Here is a 13,397-nt window from a genome sequence, read left to right as displayed (position 1 = left end):
AATACGTGTCGTCTAAAACACTACTGTGGGAAAAGGAGCATTTTTTTTAGCTGTGATTAATGGAAAAGCTACAACAAGGGGCATCCAGACGGACAGTGTGTAGCCTAAAAAAGGCACAATACCCTCTCTGTAAGTAGAATCCGAATCAGCTTCATTCGCTAAGTATTTCCAAGAATACAAGGAATTTGACTCCGGTTTAAACTGCACTCTCTCAGTACAAATGTTGTGGATAGAAAAACACTGAGAAACACTAAATATTAAAAAAAGTGGAAAAATAGAACTTAAGTAGTAGGAGAAATAATAATAATCGCAATATTAAATTAAGAACTTCGTACAGGGTAGAATAAAAATATGTACACAATTTAAGTTAAAAGTAGTGTACTGAGTAGATGTCAGAATGTGCAATTTGCCAAAAAAAAAAAAAAAAAAAAAGAAATATGAATGTGCAATAGAAACAGACAGGCTGTAGCTGTACATAAAGTATATTGAGTTATTTATTAAGTAACATATAACCATGTGTCATTTACTGAATTTTCATGCCCTGTAATTTAACCTTTTTTACTGTAAAACATAAAAGAAAAGGAAAACTGCTGTAGTCATGGGTCAATGTACAAATCTTCCATCAAGGTTTTTCAGTTGCTTTTTAAAAAAACATCTTTAACAGAAAATGTTCATTTGATACTGAACTTAGATACTTTTCTAACACAGCACTGAGATTCAAAGGATGTCTTCCTACAGCTTCTATTCCTACAGCACATATTATCCGCTGTATCCTTGAAAATAAAGTAAGTCGCTTTTTGAAAACCCTTGAATCTGCCCTCGCAGTCGTACCTTTACGTTTCATTCTATGGACGTCTGAAAAGATGAACAGCCACATCTCCTCATTTGTGTTGAGGACACATGTTCTTTATGAAAACAAGAGATTTGCTGGATGTTCAGGATAAGAGCAACATGTGCTGAAAGAGAAGGGTACATCAGTTTTGAGAAACAGAAGCCCAAGTAATTGCCACCATCATACAAGATACTCATAAGCTTAACTTTTTAATGCTGCGCTCGTATCATCCACTCTGAGAACACTTCATGTTGTGGTGATCACAGAAACACTCGGGTGGCTGTAGGTCTCAAGCAGCAGTCAGATTTCCAGCGTTGGCAAGAGACGCTTCAAAGAGGCTTCAAAGCCCCACATCAAAGACAATCATCTCGACTTTCATAACAACTCTGATAAACAGTGACTCCTCATTGCTGTAATTCTCTCTTGGAAGATTTTTTAAACTCAAACGGTTTTCAAAAGCATGTTCCTCACACTCATTGACACCATTTCTGTCTTTGTAAAATGGAAGAGTGGGAATTTTCCTCTTAGATAGGACACCAGGCAAAAAAAAACATGTAATCTAAATGCTGCTAAATCTGCGCTAAAGCTAATTCTGTGTCTAATGAAAACTTCAGCCGTTGAGGGGTGGGTTTATCATCTTTCTGTCAAATTATCTACTGTGAGCTTCGGCCATTATTAACAGGGGACAAAGAATCGATATGTGCTATTTCAGAACCGCACGTTCCCCGTCAGTATTGTGACAGCTGTCTCCAGTTGCCTTATCCTGTTACTTGGGCCTGTGTGTGCTGAAATATCCCTTATGAAGAGTGTCTGAAGGCCGTCGGCTGGATGGATGACACCTCTGATGACTGACTTCTCGGCTTTGTGAGTGTTTTTTTCCCCCCCTCTGTCCTTTGTGCCTTGTGGCTTTTTTGGTTTTGGATCCTGCTTGTTACTTTGAAAGCACTCTTAAAGGTGAGTTTCGTGCTATGGTATTAAAACAGTTTTTTATTTATTTTTTTGCATTGATAAATGAAATTCTTGCCAATGTTCCTCAAGAACTCAAGATTAATACAACTCCAACACCTGTCTGTTCCATAAAACGCAAAACATTTGCTAGGTAGTCAAGCTAACAGAAAGTGGTGTCTAGTGCTAGCATTTCACCCATAAATTATCACAAACAACCTATTGTAGTTTTGGGCGTTCTGGTTGTTGACCATAAAAAAAAAAAAAAAACATAGTCTCTGTGACATCACCCATTTGTTTCCAATACAGAGTTTTAAAGCCTTTCTTCTTCTTAAAATATCAGAAAAGATCAACTCAACCTAGCTTATTTCTATTTAGGACAAGGAAGAGAAGTTGGCCTTTTACAGCCTCTTTGCAAGCAGCTATGAAAAATTTGACCCCGTCAAATATTTGTAAGATATTTTTCAGCCGCTGTGAACATGTTTATTTTTGTTGTAAAATTGTTTCTAGCCTAATAACATAGAACTGCAGTGATCAGCACTTTTGCACTGGCTACATTCTCAACTGCAGTGCCACACTGGTGAGCTATCTTTGTAAACAACCTCAAATCAGGGACACATTTGTTAGGTAGTAAAGCTAACAGAATGTGGTGACTAGTGCCAACACTTAATCTATTGAAAACCACAAATAACTTTTTGCGCTAGTGTTAACAACAATAACAACAATAAAAACATTGGTTTGTTAGTTTCACTTACTCATGATGGCTCTGTAGTCTTCATCTTGGCTGGCTATTTTCATTTCCTCTTCTTATTTTACTCATAGGATTAGCTTAGCTAGTTGGCTGCTGGCTCCAGGTTTGGAGCTTAGCTAGCTTAGCTAGAATAGTATCCTTAAAAGACTATTGCTCCTGCTAGGCTGAATGTTAATTGGTTGGTTTTAAATTTTTTGAATATTGTAAGTGACCACTGGGCGGTGACTTTGCAGTCATTCATGTTCCTGGGTGGCATGTGCCCCGCAACTGGCATAGAGTCAGGAAGTGTGTCTCACTCACCAGGTTTTGCTTCAGGCTAATCAGGCTGTCTCATGTATGAGAGGAGAGCAGCAATGGTATGCTTAAATCGACTTTATTCAAATGAAACTCGGTATTGGTTTTAGATGCTATCTTTCCTTATAATATGTTTATTTGTTAAAAGACCTTAGAGGGAGAATAATGGCTTTGAGTTCACTGATGTTTGCTGGTTACAGGTGCATCCCTTGGAAGGCAAAGCGAGGTGGGTCACAATTCAGCTCTATGTTTAAAATACTGTTTTAATTCATAAACTGTTGTAGCAAGTGTTTATCTGATGTGTCTTAGTTCCATGGTGCTACTGTGCCACGGTGCTGTATGAAGATAAAGAAAGATTTGCACCTGTAGACCTCAATGTGTGATATTCGATACCATGGGGCTGCTACAGGTATTTAAGTGGAACATTTAATAAATTGTTTATTGTTTTGAACTTTAGAAGAGAAGAAATCTGGTGGTGCTTGTTTAGCTAGCATGCGACTTACTGAGGCTAACACTAACTGCAGCAGTTAGGAGCAATGATACTTCTTTTATCTGTATGTTGAGTAAAAAAAAACACCCAACTACAACTTAGCGAGCTGTCTTGATGTGGATACTCAACTACTTACAGAGTTAGAAGCTAGCTTAGCATCACACACACTATCAAAATTCTTCACCCAGGCCTTACTATTTGTGGTCCTTGCTAAGGATTAGACTGATATGCGACCAAAGGTTGTAGCTTCTTTTTAGACTAAAGTGTTTGTCACCAAAAATCAAACAGTAACCTCTAATTTAACTGGTGAGTGTATCCAGTCTTGATACCATGCTCAACTAGCTGGCTACTGGATTCACAATCAAAGGACAGATATAAGAGTTGTATCATGTATCAATGTGTTTGTTTACCGGACTGTGAAAGAAAAGAAAGTTCTCAAATGTCAAACGGTTTCTTCACAACACTGTGAGCTTTAATGTTCTATCTCCCTACAGTCTGTCGGGAACTTCTCTGTTGCCTTTTTGCTGTTTTATCTTCCAAGGCTTGTGCAAATAGGAAGCAGCTTTGGAGTCAAATTTACAGCTTCAGCAAAGCATATATTTAGTGGAGACATGCTGCACTATGTCATCAACTCGCTGTAGGTGTTCAACAGGCAGCCGGCCCGTAAAATCCTGCAGATCTGGTTATATTTCTGGCAAACAGAGATGGGGCCAGAGGGTTTACACTTTGAAGCTTGTTTGTATTTGGTCTTTTAGATGAATGTCTGCTTACTCTCTGTCTTTTGCACAAACACTGCACTGGATGAAGGGTTAATACAAAGCCATAAATTTACAAGACATTGTTGGAAGAGCTGCGAGAGGTCTTGTTGGGGGCATTTGAAAAGATTCTGACAGTAAGTCTTGTTTATCTCTAAAAAAAAAAAAAAGCTTTTTTCTTCCACCTTTAACTCTTCCTGATTCTAGGTGCAGAGCCAAAAAGTGAGATCAAAGCATCTCTGACTGTTTTGATGATGGATGTACACGCTGCCTCTGCTTTTGTTGTGCTCCAGTTTCCCCGAGATAAGAGATTGGCAGGCAGAAACATGGATGATCGTACCCTCGTAATGTGATAAATCAAAACATTTGCAGCGTTTTCTTTGATTTTATTAAAATTCTGTTTAATCTTCGTCGAAATGTGTGTTTTAATCTGACTATTGTGAACTTTTTCAGTAATTTCACGGTTCCTGTTAAGAATCATAATTAGCATAGAATCAGTTTTTCGGCACTAATCAACTCAGAGGGTGAAAAGGTTACAGTTTAATTTTTATCATTTGAATAACTTTCCTTTCAGCACACACACACACACACTCACACACACGCGATATTTTGTGCTGTCATTACTCTTTGCTGGAGCCAGATAAGGCCGACTCTGCATTGAAGGGAGCTGACAATAGAACAATACATCTACACAGAATACTGATGACCAGGGGCAGACTCATGCTGACTGAGGGGCAGGGGTGAGAAATATAAAAGACAACACCAGCTGCATGTGTCTGGGCGGCGGCACACGGAGAGCTGAGGTGCATTTAAGGTGAAACAGTCCCGGAAACTTTTCCAGGCATGAAGAGCAAACTTGTATGGCACCTCGTTATGAATTCTCCCATGTTTGGCCGTCAAGTTGTATCCACCACTTTTACTGCTTTGTTTTATATTCCAGCATTGTAGAAGCAGATAAAAAGGAGTGTAAGAATAATTGTGTTTCCTTCACTCGCAGGTATCCAGAGGAACATAACACCACTCGCTGAGCTATGGAGCAACGTTCTGACCGACCCTCTGCTTTATTCAATGCAGGTAGGCAACATGTTAGAAATCCCAGACTCCCTTCAAACCTAATTTAGACTGAATATTAAGTTCTGGCTCAACTTGACTCACATTTGGTATCTGGTATTCTCTATTCTTTTGCTACTGGAGAAAGATCCCCCTAAAGCTGGAAAAGCTTGATTTTGGGCCTGATTATTTTCTTCCAACTAAAGTCAGCTAAGGCCGGATTTTCCTGTGGTTCTGTAAATTAATGCACCCGAAAATCTTGGTACAAGATACCTTAAGAGTGATATGTCTTGTGATCTGCCTTGAGGATTGTCAAGGCTGCAACATAAATGTTCAGTATTTACGAGTAATTATCACGTGGTGTGGGGAAACCGAAGGATAACCAAGCATACAGCCAGTGCAATGCTAACAGACTGTATAATTAATGGACTTACACCGCAAAAAATGAAATCTTATCAAGTATTTTTGACTTATTTTCTGTTAAAAAAAAGTATTTTAGACTTAATATGAGCCACAAAACATTTTTTACTGAAATAAGTCAAAAACACTTTGTAAGATTTCAGTTTTTTGCTGTGTAGTCTCCCCAGCATCACTTGCCTGTTTCTGATACAGATTTTTGAAGCAGATCAGCTGGTGCAGCCATATTGGAAATGGGACGGGCTTCAATGTATATCCTCTAAGCAGCTGAGTTAGATAGGCACTGTGTGCAGATAGCGAAATTAGGGATTCAGATGGGAGATGTTTTTTGTTCCAGGCTGGAACTGTTATGAAAACTTTTTTTTTTTGCTTGGTGTGCATGTGACTTCCTGTGCTTCCAGAGCCAGCTGCAGATTTCAGCACTTTGTCATTGTCTTATATTTTCAGACCAGAGGTTGCTGCTTGGCAACACTAGCAAAAGCACAAAGTTGGATGGACATCAGAAAGGGAGGACCAATTGGTTAACATTCACTTAGTGGTTCAAGTCTGTGCCATGTGCCAAGGCTTTGGTCCTTGTTGTCATTGAGTCTACCTTTTGCTGTGTGTCATAGGGACCATTTATACAACAACAGTTTTAGGGTGAAACGCAAAAGTTTTGTTGCATTTTGGCCTCGCTTTTAAATGGAAATGGTGTTTTAGCTGATCTGAACTGGAAACTTTTACAAATGGCCTCCAGAGTGCAATTTTTCTTAAACACTGCCAACACTGTTGCCGTGTAAACAGTAAGCTAGCGTTTTCGGTGGAAACCCTAATGTTGCACGCCACTTCACTGGACAACAGGATGACAGTACCGTTGTTTCGATCGGATTACCATGTTGTGCTTGTTAAGCTTTATCTGCTGACTGTCTTTCAAAAAAATGTGCATCTGTTGCTCCACTTCTGCACTTCGTGTTCCCCAATACACCAGATGATCAGCTGAACTCTACTTCGGCTGAGATCTACCAAAAGCGGCTTCTGGACAAGACAGTTATAGCGCCAACTACAGGCCTGGCATGCTTACTACAGCGTTTTCAGTCCCTCTGTGTTTCCGTATGAACGCAGATTTTTTTGACTTTGTTTTAGCCTTTTCATATGAAATGTTGTGTAAACAGGGCCTTAATCAACTATCTACTTCCTACATTCCCTGTATCTCTCAGTAGAGGAAAAATGCCTGTCAGCTTCGGAGTAGCATGATGCCATAGCAGCGTGATACAGTGTACCCTGCTAAAAAATCCAAAATGTCAAAGTGTATTACTGTCATTTTCTACTCAGAAAATAAAAAATCTCAGCGTTTAATGCAACTGTGTCCATTTATTTGCTAGTAGACAACTTTGACAAAGATTTTGGTTTATAAAAAATAGTTTCCAAGTAGTTCCTGTCAACTGACATCATCTGCGTCCTGCTTCTTCCGGTGGAAGACATGGTGGATGCAAACGGTCCTGGAAAGAGCCAATTTTCATAAATTTCATTTGATTTCCCCCTAAACATATTGATAATTATTCAATCATCAAAATTGTACCTGGAATGGATTGATTTTTTGTCCATGGGCTTATTTCTGTAGGTGGCAGCAAAAGGTGCAATTTTCTTTACACATAAATACTTTTTTAAGCCAATGCCTATTCTTACCACTCCCCAACCCACCCAAACACCACTTTTTTTTAAAATTAGAACTTTATTATTGTATTTTTCATTACTGTATTAGAATTATTTTTATTATTATTTCTAAATAATTATTAGGTGACCTAGTGACAAGCTGTGTGACTACAAAAAAAATGCTATTTTACTCAAAACAAAGTACAAAATGGAAAAAATATATACATAACACGATTCACAGGGACTCAACTGATAAAACTACATGCCTCACAACTCTGAAAAAAATTGCGCAAAAAGGGGTTACACCTTGTAACTTTGTCTAAACATGTTTGAAAAAGGAGTCATGATTTCTGGTGAGTAACACCGTCTGTCGTAACTCCAGACTCCAAAAACATTTCTGAAGCCTTTTGTCTCCGTGGAGATTTGAGCATTGTGAAAGAAAGGCTCAGGACTAATTAATGTCTGTGTTTATCTTTGAAATGTTAAGCTTTTTAATGCCATCCCTGCTCTTTTTCATTTATTTAATCTTCCTTGAGATTACTTTCTTAAACATTATGCCCATTAGTGTTGAAAACGACCAATAAATGAATCTTTAATGTGCGATAAGTAAGGTTTTCTGTGACCTCCAGGATCATCAAAACATGATACACACGCCACGGGCAGTAATTCATGAAAATGTTGGCACTCTCTGCATGAATCTGTGTAGCTCTGCTTTAAAGAGATTTCTACCACAGCTTTGGCAACAACAGCCAAAAGCAACACTGCTGCTGAAATCAGTGGAGGATCCTTGCTCATTCCCAGTCAATATAATGTCCAGTAGGGCTTACAAAAATGACCCATTAAACCTCCCCTCCAGAACCGATAGGTGCTGTTAAATCGTTCACAGTGATGCATTTTGTAGATGTAATTATGTTCCTCAAATAAAATAATTTACTCGGCACATTCCAGCCAGCCAATCCGTAATTACTGCTGAACCCAGGTCCTATAACATTTTAATCAGGCTGTGATATTGAACTGCTGCAGTGGTAATTAAAAAATGAGCAGGAATTAAGCCCCTGCCATATACGAGAGGAAAGATTGGCAGGACTGTCAAACACGGAAAAATGAGCGCACCGGATCCCTCATTTGCAATGTAGATTACTTTTTGGAGCAAAACAATGGGATTATTGAAATCAAAATCTGACCCAATGAATAAAACATGATAAGCTTAGAAAATAATGGCAAGTAAAAAAAAAATAGGCCAGACAAGTGTTCAGGAATTCAGAAGTGAATGTTTGTTTATCATTTTGGGTGTGATTTAAAAGAAGAGAAAACGAGACGTGGTGCAAACAGGTAAACTCCAGGGAGCCTCGCATTTTAATGCAGCACTGCCTTCCAGGGAGCTCTTTTTGTGTAACACAGAGCTGCTCTTTCCTCGTACTGTTGATTGTGTTGCAACCTTTCCATTGTTTTTTTTTCTTTTCAAAGCGAAATCCTACAACAGCAGCAAGGACACATGGGAGAAAAACATGCTATTTACAGAAGCTGCTGCTGCTGCTGAGACTCTCGCTCCAGAGTCCCTGATGCTCCGCGTTCGGTTTGTCACAGAGGCGGTCGTCCAGGTGACAACAAGGCAAAAAAAAACACCCTCCCAGAACTCATGAGACCGTCTCCAGACACCTTACCTGTGATTTTTTATTTTCTTTTTTACCACCTGGTTCTTCCTCTTTTGATTACTCTTTCTGAAATGAGAAATTACTCAGGGGACACCTGCCTCATATACACGTGCTCAGACACCAGTATCTTGAATGCTTCTTATACTTTCTTTACCTGTTTTGCAGTGATCCCATATGGACTAAAACCATCAGATGACAAAAATGTGCCATGCCTAAGATGTTGTGTTTCCAGAGATTTATCCTATTCCTCTTGCAAATAAGACAAGCAGGGGGTGAAATGTTAGCACTATGCAGAAAATTTTAGTTTAAGGTTCACTATTATGCGTTTTGGATACTTGAGGGGTTTGCACACTGAGTTTGTTTTTTTTTTGTTTTTTTTTTTGGATGTGTTTTTTGGATCCATAATCCAAAAAAAATGTCACTTACAGACACCTTGCACACTGTCTACAATGTGATAATTTTGTATTATTTGCGAAAATTTGCAGAATGAGAAAAATGGAATCATCAAGCAATTGATCCTGGGCAGTGGCTGTCACTATGCGCAGTGTGCACACACACACAAGACCACACACTCACACACAAACACAAGTCTTCATTCATCAACTAAACATCACCCAAAATATGTAGAGAGAATACGTCAGAAAATGTAAAAATGTGATGTTGCAGGTAGCCTACAGCATCTCTGAATAGTCAGACTACCCAGGAAATGGGCTGGGCAGATGCAACAAAACACAAAAAGTCGAACCTGTTCCGAAAAAAAAATTGTGACAGACAAAAGCTTTGGATTAAGAGTGCAAGGATGACAGAACATGGAATCCAATTAATTTTTAACTTGCGTAAGTTTTGGACGAAAAAAAAAAAACTCGGTGTGCAAAGGCCTCCTGCAAAGACTCCTGTGTCCACCATCACTACAAAATTAGTTATAGAAATCGTTTTTAGCAGAAAAAAACACATATCTTTTTTTTTTTTCTCTTCTCATTTCTAAACTTAGTCAGCTGGCGTGGTGTTGTCATAGAGACCTAGATGTGCTGTAGATCAATCTTTTTCAGGAAGACCCGAACTGGAAGCTGTTTTAAATTAGCAGTAATTTAAAACAACCTGTAACCAGTAATATTGGTGCTAAAGTTCTCATTTTAAATTGTAGATTACAATCAGGGATATATCTAGAAGAGAGACTTTTTCAAGATCACTTTCAAACTCCCCCAGCCCCTTTAGGTCTACAAGTCATTATCCAAAAACAGAAGGGCAATTCAATTGAATCACACTATAGTAGCAGTAGCCTTCTACCATTACTTTTTAGGCCCCCTGGTTCTGGATGGTCAGTTGATAGTAAGCCCATAGGTTTGACTGTTGGAATATCTAATAGAATAAAAAAAGAAAAGAATTATTATGAGAACATGTTTAATGTTGAGCATTTATGCGTTCACTCTTTGATTTAAGCTTCCGACCATACAATCTTTGAAGTGCAGCGCTTGAGACTTCGTTTGAGAGGTTGTGTAACAGAAACACTTGGCAGCTCATCTTGTAAAGGTTGGCGTCAATGTCAAAAGCAGGATCCTGTGACAGACGCGATTAAATATTTAAAACTGTTGATAGTGCAACTGGAGAGTGTTCCTGTGCTATTGGGATACAGTCGCTCTAAAGAGGCCTTGTGGACAAGAGCTGTTAATTTTCTTCCTGCCACGTCTTGAATATTCACGCCCAGAGACGGAGCCATGTTGTGTACATTCAATTATCCTTCACAAGCCCCACAATACAAATATAAACTGAAGTTTGTTTTTTCAGCCAAGTTGTTTCCAATTTTGGCATGTCACTGCAGAAATTGAGTTATTAATGTATGGCCAGATGGCAGTTAATCATCTGTCTGCATCGCTCTGCAAACATGTCTGCGATGAGTTTTCCTAATTAACCAGGATGTTTAGTGACGTTTAGGCCATCAAAGTATTAGAGCCATTTTAAATCCAATCTGCCAGCTTTGACAAGCCCTACTTTTGAACATGTTCTTGTGAATTATATATAGTTTAAAAATCAGTGTCAGCCTGTTCTAAAATAGACTCATGTAACTCCAAACCATCACATCTGTTGAACAGTTTCTGTAGAAAATGTTAAGAGCAGATTCAAAGATTCTCATTTATATTTCAAAGCTGGCTCTTAGATGGGGTGGTGTGAAGAATTGGGAAGGTTTTAAAAGAAAAGTTAACTCTATGCAGTGTTTAAAGGTACTTTGGTTTGTTTTATTGAATACTGTACCAGCATAATTTTGATGCACTTTTCATTTTATTTCTTTGTAAAATGTGTTAAGTTTTGATGCACAGTGTTGCTTTTTGACAGCTTTAGCTCCCAAGTTACAAGGTGGTTTCACATTATCTTAGATTAAAGCATTAACTTCATTTTTGCACTTTTTGTATAGATTTGATTTTTGGACTGTCATGATGTTTTGTGCCTGTCTTTTGTTATAAACTCGGCTCTGACCTGCCAGGGACTACTGATTAAAGCCGCATTTACACTACAACGTTTCACCCCAAAACTCTGAACAAACTAGAAAAGCACTCAGAGAGCACAGACCGCCGCCGAGCCTATTGTGATTGTCATGCAACACTTTAGTCCTACTTTAATGTTATACTTCCTTTCAGCAGACTGTCTGCTACAATTTGGTGTTAGTTGCTGGTTTGTGTGACAATTTGTTTCCTGACAGTGTTGAAAATTACGATGACCCAGTACGTATTTCATATTCTGGATCTTAGTATCCAGAATATTGCCAGGATCTGGATCGTACTTTTACATCTGTTAGAAATTATGGTGACCTTGTCTTGTATTGTTTGCAAAGCAATCCAACCGTTTATCGTTGAGTTATATACACATGTGGCGAAAACGGTCCTATCTCAAATGATAAAAAATCCTTTAAAAGATATTCCTGGATCCATAACCTCCTTGGAGGAGTTAAAATCTGTAACACTGGAACGCTAACAGACTGAAAATGCTGTAGTAAGCATGCCGGGCCTGTAGATGGCGCTGTAACTGTCTTGTCCGAATGTGGCTTTTGGTACATCCCCACCAAAAGTAGAGTTTGGCCATCATCTTGCGTAATGGTGAATACTAAGTGCAGAAGTGGAGCAACAGATGCACATTTTGTTGAAAGGCAGTCAGCAGATTTAGCAGATTGAGCAGCACAGACACAACACGGTAGTCCACAATGACCGTAACAATGGTACTGTTGTACTGTTGTATATGCATAAGCGAAGCGGAGTAAAGGGACTTAATTTCACAACTATCTTCACGGCACTCTGCTACTTTTGGCAGAGCTTATACGGTTCTTTAAATATTAAACAACAACATCAGTTTTCAGGGTCTTCCTGCCTTTATAGGACAAAGCAGCACAGCTAAAGTAAACAGGAAGGTAGACAGGAAAGGTAAGTAGACTGGATTTGAGCTTCCCCTGGAAAATAACTGCAAAGAAATGCTGTTACACTCATCTTTTCTCCTGTCTTTATCCCCAAAATGAACTGTTTAAATATGTTTTGTATACATAAATTTGAAACCTCACCCTTTAAACCAGACGTCAGCAACTGGTGGACCATGGACCGGGTCCATAGTACCATCCTATATGGACCCGGATCTATCACCAATAAATTGTAAGAGAATTGCAAATTTGATGAGATGCCTCCGTTTTCACCGGCGCAGCTTTTAAAAGGTTTATGGTAATGGTTGAGCAGCACTGGAAACACACAGACCAAATAAATTCATTTAAGTTAAGCAATCCCACATCATGCTTCTCAGCCAATGAAGTCTCTGTATTCCAGGCTTTAAATATTGCCACTTCACGTGCAAATGAAATTTCAGAAGCAAGGGACGATTGAAAGGATGATAAAGAAAGAAGGAAAAGTAAAGAAGAAGAAGAGACAAGTAAGCCTGCGAAGTAAGGTAGATAATAACATCCACATATGGCTCAGTCTGAGAAAAGAACAGTGGACTTACTCATTTTCATCCGTCCCTCTGGGAGCACAAAAACAGAGTCAGATGCTCAGAGACTGTGCAGTTATTGAAGAACAATTTTATTTATCTACTGTTATTTTTAAACACAGCCCTTTTTACACCTAAAGGTAGAGGCTGCAGGATTTTCCTAAAAGAAAGTCAACTTTTACAGGAATAATCCAGCTCAGTTGTCCCCTATGAGCCCCCATACATGTGTGTCAGCATCTGTGTCGGCCTCAAACCCTTTCCTCTGCCTGTATGTTGATCCGGCTGTTGTGGGTCGTTTCTGAGCAGAGACTAGAGGTGGATACCTTAGCCAATCACAGCGCACCAGGTGATGCTGCAGGTGGTTGCTGGGTTAGTGAGTGTGTTCATGTAGCTTGGGTCGGAGGCTGTAGGTGTGGGCTGCCGCTGGCACTGAGCCAGTGAGGAAGAGCAGGGTTTGAATTTGTATTTACAGTAACAAAAATTAATGCTAACCCTATCTTTAATGGGAAAGTGACTCTTCTTATGGAAAGGTTTGGCCAACAAGTGGTAACTAGACAAAAGCTAGGCTGTACGGCAATGGCTGCATTAGGCACAAGCTAACTTTAAGAATAGCTGA

General features: G+C 39.1%; 1 long non-coding RNA gene across 1 annotated transcript; it reads left to right on the top strand.

Annotated features, from left to right (window-relative positions):
- The first annotated feature begins 2,807 nt into the window (after nucleotides 1-2,807).
- Nucleotides 2,808-8,784, top strand: LOC141807223 (uncharacterized). The gene is made up of 4 exons (XR_012599832.1): nucleotides 2,808-2,884; nucleotides 2,971-3,048; nucleotides 5,065-5,141; nucleotides 8,634-8,784. It is a non-coding gene; the product is annotated as an uncharacterized LOC141807223 (long non-coding RNA).
- The last annotated feature ends 4,613 nt before the right edge of the window (nucleotides 8,785-13,397 follow it).

The sequence above is a fragment of the Halichoeres trimaculatus genome, unplaced genomic scaffold, assembly GCF_033239565.1.
Source record: "Halichoeres trimaculatus isolate MK-OKI-2021-1 unplaced genomic scaffold, fHalTri1.1 fHalTri1_scaffold_18, whole genome shotgun sequence".
In the NCBI taxonomy this organism is placed as follows: domain Eukaryota; kingdom Metazoa; phylum Chordata; class Actinopteri; order Labriformes; family Labridae; genus Halichoeres; species Halichoeres trimaculatus.
This window is presented reverse-complemented; position numbering and strand designations above follow the sequence as displayed.